Genomic DNA, 9,893 nt, shown 5'->3' on the forward strand with positions numbered 1-9,893 from the left:
TACCTGACATTTAAATCAAGTGAGAGACTCCCCTACCCTATAAACTAGGAGCACAGGTTCATTTCAATAAAGTGAGAGACGCCCCTCCCCTATAAACTAGGCGTACGGGTTCATTTAAATAAAGTGAGAGACTCCCCTCCCCTATAAACTCGGCGTTCAGGTTCATTTCAATGGAGTGAGAGACTCCCCTCCCCGAAAAACTAGGAATACAGGTTCATTTAAATAAAGTGAGAGACTCCCCTCCCCTGTAAACAAGGAATCACAAGAGATGGGTGAGATCCTGAATGAATATTTGACATCGGTATTTATGGTTGAGAAAGGCATGGATGTGAGAGAACTTGGGCAAACAAATAGTCATGTCTTGAGGGGTGTACATATTGCAGAGAGGGAGGTGCTGGACGTATTAACGCACATCAAGGTAGATAAATCTCCGGTACCTGATGAAATTTATCCCAGGACGTTATGGGAGGTTAGGGAGGAAATTGCGGGTGCCCTAGCAGAGATGTTTGAATCATCGACAGCTACAGGTGAGGTGCCTGAAGATTTGAGGGTAGCAAATGTTGTTCCTTTGTTTAGGAAGGGTGGCAGGGAAAATCCTGGGAACTACAGACCGGTGAGCCTGACATCTGTAGTGGGTAAGTTGTTGGAGGTTATTCTGAGAGACAGGATCGACAGGCATTTGGAGAGGCAGGGACTGATTAGGAACAGTCAGCATGGTTTTGTGAGAGGAAAATCATGTCTCACGAATTTGATTGAGTTTTTTGAAGGGGTAACCAAGAAGATAGATGAGGACTGTGCAGTTGACGTGGTCTACGTGGACTTTAGCAAAGCCTTTGACAAGGTACCGCATGGTAGGTTGTTACATGAGGTTAAATCTCACGGGATCCAAGGTGAGGCAGCCAATTGGATACAAAATTTGCTTAACGACAGAACACAGAGGGTGGTTGTAGAGGGTTGTTTTTCAAACTGGAGGCCTGTGACCAGTGGTGTGCCTCAGGGATCGGTGCTGGGTCCGCTGTTATTTGTTATTTATATCAATGATTTGGATGAGAATTTAGGAGGCATGGTTAGTAAGTTTGCAGATGACACCAAGATTGGTGGCATTGTGGACAGTGAAGAAGGTTATCTAGGATTGTAACGGGATCTTGATAAATTGGGCCAGTGGGCCGATGAATGGCAGATGGAGTTTAATTCAGATAAATGTGAGGTGATGCATTTTGGTAGATCGAATCGGGCCAGGACCTACTCCGTTAATGGTCGTGCGTTGGGGAGAGTTATAGAACAAAGAGATCTTGGAGTACACGTTCATAGCTCCTTGAAAGTGGAGTCACAGGTAGATAGGGTGGTGAAGAAGGCATTCGGCATGCTTGATTTCATTAGTCAGAACATTGAATACAGGAGTTGGGATGTTTTGTTGAAGTTGTACAAGACATTAGTAAGGCCACACTTGGAATACTGTGTACAGTTCTCGTAACCCTATTCTGGAAAGTATATTATTAAACTTGAAAGAGTGCAGAAAAGATTTACTAGGATGCTACCGGGACTTGATGGTTTGACTTATCGGGAGAGGTTAGATAGACTGGGACTTTTTTTCCCTGGAGAGTAGGATGTTTAGGGGTGATCTTATAGAAGTCTATAAAATAATGAGGAGCATAGAGAAGGTAGACAGTCAAAATCTTTTCCCAAGGTAGGGGAGTCTAAAACGAGGGGACATAGATTTAATGTGAGAGGAAAGAGATACAACAGGGTCCAGAGGGGCATTTTTTTCACTCAAAGGGTGGTGAGTGTCTGGAACGAGCAGCCAGAGGCAGTAGTCAAGGCGGGTACAATTTTGTCTTTTAAAAAGCATTTGGACAGTTACATGGGTAAGATGGGTATAGAGGGATATGGGCCAAGTGCAGGCAATTGGGACTAGCTTAGTGGTATAAACTGGTCGACATGGACATGTTGGGCCGAAGGGCCTGTTTCCATGTTGTAAACTTCTATGACTCTATGACTCTATGACTACGGGGACATTTCAAACTTGTAACTGGGAAGAATAAACTCCCCTGTTACATAAAATCCTGCGGGACGGATTTTACATCATCTGTTAGAGCTGTTTCACAATATAACTCATCCCAAGTTATTTTACCGATCAGTATAATGCACAGTCTATAGAGTACAGGCAATCGCCGTTATATCATTTCAATTCAGGGAAAATTGCCCCATTCCCTTAAAATCCGACGGGATCAGGAGCAGCAGAAATGAGACCCGTTTCCCCAAAACATGACAGGGATGGTCACTGATCTCCAGGAGGGTAATTCTGATCAGGGAATGAGACCGGAATGAGGAACATTGAAAGGCTTCACATAGTCAGCACTTTATTTATTAAATATATTTCCTGACAGTCCCTGAATATATGGGGAGTTGGACAGACTGAGATTCATTGTTGTTGAGAGGACAATCTGCTCCTTAATTTCTTGAAGTTTTTTTTATTGTGTTCTGTAATATCAGAGAGAGAAATTGTATCGGATCCGTGGTTTGATTCAGTTTGTTTCTCATTCTGTCTGTTTTTTGTTTGGACTGGCGAAGAATGAACTGGGAGATTCAGGAGTGAAACTAATGTCTGGGGCTCTGAGGAACCCGGACTGTAAAATACAGAAACTGGGGTAAGTATCAGACTGTGTGAGATTGTGTTTATAATAACTGGATGTCTAACACTGGATATAATGAGTATCAGTAATAGTATTATTAATAAACACTGGAGATCTCCCCTTGACTCCTGTTATTTCTCTCTCTCTGACGCCAGTCTACGGGAAAACGGTCTCACAGATTCTTGTACGGAGGATCTCGTCTCCGCTCTCTGCACATACTGGTCACTGACGGGTCTGTCCCTCGAGTTAAACTCCTTCACAGACCGATCTGACACCGCTCTCTGCCGCCTCATGTTGACCTGCAGGAGTCTGGAGCGGATCCGTTGAGTGCTTGTGTTCGTGGTTAATATAATACATAAAATATAGATGGGATTCAGTCAATATCATGGGTGATATTTGTCTGTAATTATTATTGAAATATTAAGCCCAGTCTCCCTGTTATTTACACTGTTGTGTATTCTGTTTATTTCCTGTTTAATCTTTAATCTGTTTCAGGCTGGAGAAGAATCAGTTCAGTTCAAACTGAAAGAATCAGCTGAATTCGCTGCAGGACACAAGACACGGACTGAAAGTGGACTCGTGATCGTTGCAATTTATGAACATTATTGGTTTCATTTTGTGTTCATATTTGGCCGATTTTCTGTCCCTCCCCTTTAAACGGCCGCGCTCCAGGTTTAAACCCGAACTGCCGTTTAACGGTTTCGACACCGAGCTGAACGTACAGACAGGAAGGGCCTCGAGTGGGGCTCATTCTGGGCTGCAGAGCGACACTGGGTAAATGCACAGACAGTAAGCGCTCAGACTGGGGCTCAGTCTGGCTGCAGTGGTACACTGACAATTGGACTCAGTATTCCTGGTTGTGTCTCACAGTGACGATTCGGTCACTGTAACAAGTGTCCCTGTTTATAGTGTGTGTCTGTCTCAGTGAGAAGTCGGACTCTGTAACAAGTGTCCCTTTTTACCGTGTGTGTCTCTCCCAGTGAGGATTCGGACTCTGTAACAAGTGTCCTTGTGTTAAGTGCGTGTCTCTCCCAGTTAGGAGACGGACTCTGTCACAATTACCGTGTCTGTCTCTCCGAGTGAGGAGTCTATCCCAGTGAGGAGCGCCTATGAGTGTGTCTATCCCAGTGATGAGTCAGTCTCTGTATATGGTGTACAGTGTGTGTTTATCCTCGTGAAGAGTCAGACTCTGTAACAAGTGCCTCTGTGTATATTGTGTGTCTATCCCAGTGAGGAGTTAGACTCTGTATATTGTGTACAGTGTGTATCTACCCTAGTGAGGAGTCAGGCTCTCCATATAGTATGTCGTGTGTGTCAATCCAAGTGAGGAGTCAGTCTCTGTATATAGTGTATAGTCTGTGTCTATCATAGTGAGGAGTCAGTCTCTGTCTATAGTGTACAGTCTGTGTCTATCCTAGTGAGGAGTCAGTCTATGTATATAGTATATCGTGTGTGTCTATCCTAGTGAGGAGTCAGTCTCTGTATATAGTGTGTAGTGTGTATCTATCCTAGTGAGGAGTCAGTCTCTGTATATAGTATATCGTGTGTGTCTATCCTAGTGAGGAGTCAGTCTCTGTATATAGTGTGTAGTGTGTATCTATCCTAGTGAGGAGTCAGTCTCTGTATATAGTGTATAGTGTGTATCTATCCGAGTGAGGAGTCAGTCTCTCCATATAGTGTAGAGTCTGTGTCTATCCTAGTGAGGAGTCAGTCTCTCTATATAATATATCGTGTGTGTCAATCCTAGTGAGGAGTCAGTCTCTGTATATCGTGTATAGTGTGTGTCTATCCTAGTGAGGAGTCAGTCTCTGTCTATAGTGTACAGTCTGTGTCTATCCTAGTGAGGAGTCAGTCTATGTATATAGTCTATCGTGTGTGTCTATCCTAGTGAGGAGTCAGTCTCTGTATATAGTGTAGAGTGTGGGTCTATCCTAGTGAGGTGTCAGTCTCTCCATATAGTTTATAGTGTGTGTCTATCCTAGTGAGGTGTCAGTCTCTGCATATCGTGTACAGTGTGTATCTATCCTAGTGAGGAGTCAGTCTCTCCATATAGTTTATAGTGTGTGTCTATCCTAGTGAGGTGTCAGTCTCTGCATATCGTGTACAGTGTGTATCTATCCTAGTGAGGAGTCAGTCCCTCCATATAGTGTAGAGTCTGTGTCTATCCTAGTGAGGAGTCAGTCTCTCTATATAGTATATCGTGTGTGTCTCTCCTAGTGAGGAGTCAGATTCTTTATATAGTGTATAGTGTGGGTCTATACTAGTGAGGAGTCAGTCTCTGTATATAGTGTGTAGTGTGTATCTATCCTAGTGAGGAGTCAGTCTCTGTATATAGTGTATAGTGTGTGTCTATCCTAGTGAGGTGTCAGTTTCTCCATATAGTTTATAGTGTGTGTCTATCCTAGTGAGGTGTCAGTCTCTGCATATCGTGTACAGTGTGTATCTATCCTAGTGAGGAGTCAGTCTCTCCATATAGTGTAGAGTCTGTGTCTATCCTAGTGAGGAGTCAGTCTCTCTATATAGTATATCGTGTGTGTCAATCCTAGTGAGGAGTCAGTCTCTGTATATCGTGTATAGTGTGTGTCTATCCTAGTGAGGAGTCAGTCTCTGTCTATAGTGTACAGTCTGTGTCCATCCTAGTGAGGAGTCAGTCTCTGTCTATAGTGTACAGTCTGTGTCCATCCTAGTGAGGAGTCATTCTCTGTATATAGTGTATATTGTGTGTCTATCCTAGTGAAGAGTCCGTCTCTCCATATGGTGTATCGTGTGTTTCTATCCCAGTGAAGAGTCGGGCTCTGTAACAAGTGTCCCTTCAACCCTCACACCTCTGCGCCCTTCCAATTCTGGCCTCTTGTGCATCCCCGATTTTAAACACTCCACCATTGTCCGCCGTGCCTTCAGCTGCCGAGGCCCGAAGCACTGGAATTCTCTCCCTGAACCTTTCCATCTCTCCACCTTTCTCTGCTCCTTTTAAGACGCTCCTTAACATCTACCTCTTTGACCAAACATTTGCTCTTGCATGGAGCCGGCGGGGACTCGATGGGCTGAATGGCCTCCTTCCGTGCTGTAATCTTCCATGATTCTATAATTTGGTCACCTGTCGGAATATCCTCTTGTGTGTCTCAGTGTCAAATTGTGATTGTTAATCGCTCCTGTGATGCACTTTGGGACGTTTTCCTACTTTAAAGGCACTCTATAATCACACGGTGTTATCCTTGTGCTGTGTTAATAAAACTTTCCCGCTTACTTCAGCTCGGGCATGATCTTGTCGTTATTTTCAATAAACTGGTATTATTGTTTCAAAATATTGAATAGAGGTTCCTCGAAACTACATCCCACCTCCTCTAAACAGCATCGCAGATACAACCGATTTGCCTATTGAAGTGCGTGAGTGTTGCTCGAGAGGCTGGATATCAATTTACACAAAATGGTGAGACTGTGAGCGAAAGAGCTCAGCTGGGACTCAACAAAATGGCCGCCAAGCATCTGCTGCAAAATGGCCGACATGCATCTAGCACAAAATGGCCGCCATGCACCGAACGCAAATCACAGAAAGAAACAGCACTGAAGGAGGCTTTTCCGCCCATCGTGCCTGTGCCAGCTCTTTGAAAGCGCAATCTAATTAATCCAACTCCCCGCCCCCCCGCTCTTTCCCAATAGACTTTCATAGAATTTTTTTAAGTATTTATCCGATTCCCATTTGAAAGTTATTATTGAATCTGCTTCCTCCACTCTTTGAGGCAGCGCATTCCAGATCATAACTCGATGAATAAAACATTGTCCCCTTCAAACCAATTATTTCCCATCTGTATCCTATGGTAACCGACCCTCCTGCCAATGAAAACATGTTCTCCTTATTACCGCTCAAATGGCCGCTCTGTTCCCTTAAATTTGCCGCATCTCCCCGAAACAGGAGCATTGCCACAGAGAGGGGAGGATGTGGGCTGGGACCCCGCAGGTACCAACAGGTGAGCAGTTTGTTGACTGCAGACTGGAGCTCCTTTCCTGAGCCTTTGATCTGTTAGGATGTCTCTCTCTCTCCTTCTGGGTTTCTGCCCACTGTTAAGTTAATTTGGGCTAATCCTGCCCAGGACAGGCCTGGTTTGTCCAGGAAGACCAGGGGGCTGTTTGTTTGGAATTGTGACATTCCAGGGGGCGATTTTGCTGATGTGAAAGCTTTAACTCTAAGACCTTGTTGGGCATATTACTGCAGTTTGAAAATATCTATTACTGATCCCACTCACAGGCCCCACACAGGGCTGGGCAAAGGACAGGCCCCAGTGACACATATCAATTCTAACCACAGCTCACACCAAACACCACAGACAGGGCTGGAAGGAGCAAGTGTGACATGGGGCAGACTGCTTCCCCATCCCCTCCCACCTCGCCTGCTCCAACCTCCGCTATATGTATTGCCAGTGTGGGTATATCCCCTCCATCGCCCACCCTCCCCTGCTCCAACCCCCACTCTGTGTATTCCCAGTCTTGGGCCACTCCTTACTTCCATCCCCAGAAAGACTGAACTTTCCCGATAAACTGGGGATTAACCTGCTGATTTATTTGGAAACTTTTTAAACTCACGTCCATGATTCAAATTTTCAACTCACACGTTCTGGAAGGGTGTGAGAGAGGGGCGTTTTTCTTGAGGCTGGGAACTGGGCAGGCTGACTACACACTGGAGATATCGTCAGCCTGTCTCTCTCCCTCTGCGTTTAACCCGGTCCCTTGCATCTGTGTGTCTTCTCTCTCCCCCTGTTTCTCCCTCTGTCTCTCCTGCTTCTCTTTTTCTCTCCCTTCCAGTCCACCTACAACTCTCAGCCTCTCCATTTATAGAGTCATAGAGTTATACAGCACGGATAGAGGCCCGTCGGCTCATCGTGTCCGCGCCGGCGATCAAGCCCTGTCTACTCTAATCCCATATTCCAGCATTTGGTCCGTAGCCTTGCATGCTATGGCATTTCAAGTGCTCATCCAAATGCTTCTTGAATGTTGTGAGGGTTCCTGCCTCCACAACCCTTTCAGGCAGTGAGTTCCAGACTCCAACCACCCTCTGGGTGAAAAAGTTCTTTCTCAAATCCCCTCTAAACCTCCCGCCTTTTACCTTGAATCTATGTCCCCTTGTTATAGAACCCTCAACGAAGGGAAAAAGCTCCTTAGTATCCATCCTATCTGTGCCCCTCATAATTTTGTACACCTCAATCATGTCCCCCCTCAGCCTCCTCTGCTCCAAGGAAAACAAACCCAATCTTCCCAGTCTCTCTTCATAGCTGAAGCGCTCCAGCCCTGGTAACATCCTGGTGAATCTCCTCTGCACCCTCTCCAAAGCGATCACATCCTTCCTGCAGTGTGGCGACCAAAACTGCACACAGTACTCCAGCTGTGGCCGAACCAGTGTTTTATACAGCTCCATCATAACATCCTTGTTCTTATATTCTATGCCTTGGCTAATAAAGGCAAGTATCCCATATGCCTTCTTTACCACCTTATCTACCTGTTCCGCCGCCTTCAGGGATCTGTGAACTTGCACACCAAGATCCCTCCGACCCTCTGTCTTGCCTAGGGTCCTCCCATTCATTGTGTATTCCCTTGCCTTGTTAGTCCCTCCAAAGTGCATCACCTCGCACTTTTCCGGGTTAAATTCCATTTGCCACTGTTCCGCCCATCTGACCAACCCATCTATATCGTCCTGCACACTAAGGCTATCCTCCTCGCTATTTACCACCCTACCAATTTTTGTATCATCAGCGAACTTACTGATCATACCTTTTACATTCATATCCAAGTCATTAATGTAGACCACAAACAGCAAGGGACCCAGCACCGATCCCTGTGGTACCCCACTGGCCACAGGCTTCCAGTCACAAAAACAACCTTCGACCATCACCCTCTGCCTTCTGCCGCTAAGCCAGTTTTGTATCCAAAGTGCCAAGGCACCCTGGATTCCATGGGCTCGTACCTTCTTGACCAGTCTCCTGTGGGGGACTTTATCGAAGGCCTTACTGAAATCCATGTATACCACATCCACTGCGTTACCCTCATCCACTCGCCGAGTCACCCCCTCAAAAAATTCAATCAAATTAGTCAGACGTGATCTTCCCTTGACAAAGCCATGTTGACTATCCCTGATTAATCCTTGCTTCTCCAAGTGGAGACTAATTTTGTCCTTCAGAATTGTTTCCAATAATTTTCCTACCACTGATGTTAGGCTCACTGGCCTGTAGTTCCCCGGTTTTTCCCTACTCCCCTTCTTGAATAATGGTACTACATTAGCGGTTCTCCAGTCCTCTGGCACATCCCCTGTGGCCAGAGAGGTTCTGAATATATGTGTCAGAGCCCCCGCAATCTCCTCCTTTGCCTCACACAGTAGCCTGGGATACATTTCGTCCGGGCCTGGGGATTTATCCATTTTTAGGCCTGCTAAAACCGCCAATACCTCCTCCCGCTCGATGTTAATATGTTCGATTATATCACAGTCCCCCTGCCGTATTTCTCTGTCGACATCTTCCTTCTCCATAGTGAAAACAGATGCAAAAAATTCATTTAGAACCCCTCCTACATCTTCCGGCTCCACCCACAGATTGCCATTTTTGTCTCTAATGGGCCCTATTTTTTCCCTAGTCATCCTCTTACCCTTAATATACTTGTAAAACATCTTAGGATTTTCCTTTATTTTGCTCGCCAGTGTTATTTCATGGCCCCTCCTTGATCTCCTAATTTCGTTTTTAAGTATCCCCCTGCACTTTTTGTACTCCTCTAGGGCTTCCTCCGTCTTTAGCCTTATGTATCTTCCAAAAGCCCTCCTTTTTTTCCTCATCCATTCTCGTATATCCCCTGACATCCAAGGTTCCCTGGAGTTCTTGGAACCACCCTTGACCTTTACGGGAACATGTTGCCATTGTATGGTCTCAATCTCCCTTCTGAAAGACTCCCATTGCCCCGATGCGGATTTTCCTACAAGCAGCTGATCCCAGTCCATTTTGGCCAGATCCTGCCTTATCCTATTAAAATCGGCCTTCCCCCAATTTAGAACCTTTATTTCCGGCCTCTCCCTATCCTTTTCCATGACCACCTTAAATCCCACTGAATTATGGTCACTGTCACCAAAGTGCTCACCTACTAGCACTTCTTCCACTTGGCCGGCCACATTCCCTAGAATTAGGTCCAGTACCGCCCCCTCTCTTGTAGGACTTTCTGCATGCTGGCTCAAAAAGCTGTCCTGGATGCACGTTAAGAATTTTGTACCCTCTAAGCCTTTTACAC

The sequence above is a fragment of the Heptranchias perlo genome, unplaced genomic scaffold (genome assembly GCF_035084215.1).
Source record: "Heptranchias perlo isolate sHepPer1 unplaced genomic scaffold, sHepPer1.hap1 HAP1_SCAFFOLD_66, whole genome shotgun sequence".
Taxonomy (NCBI): Eukaryota; Metazoa; Chordata; class Chondrichthyes; order Hexanchiformes; family Hexanchidae; genus Heptranchias; species Heptranchias perlo.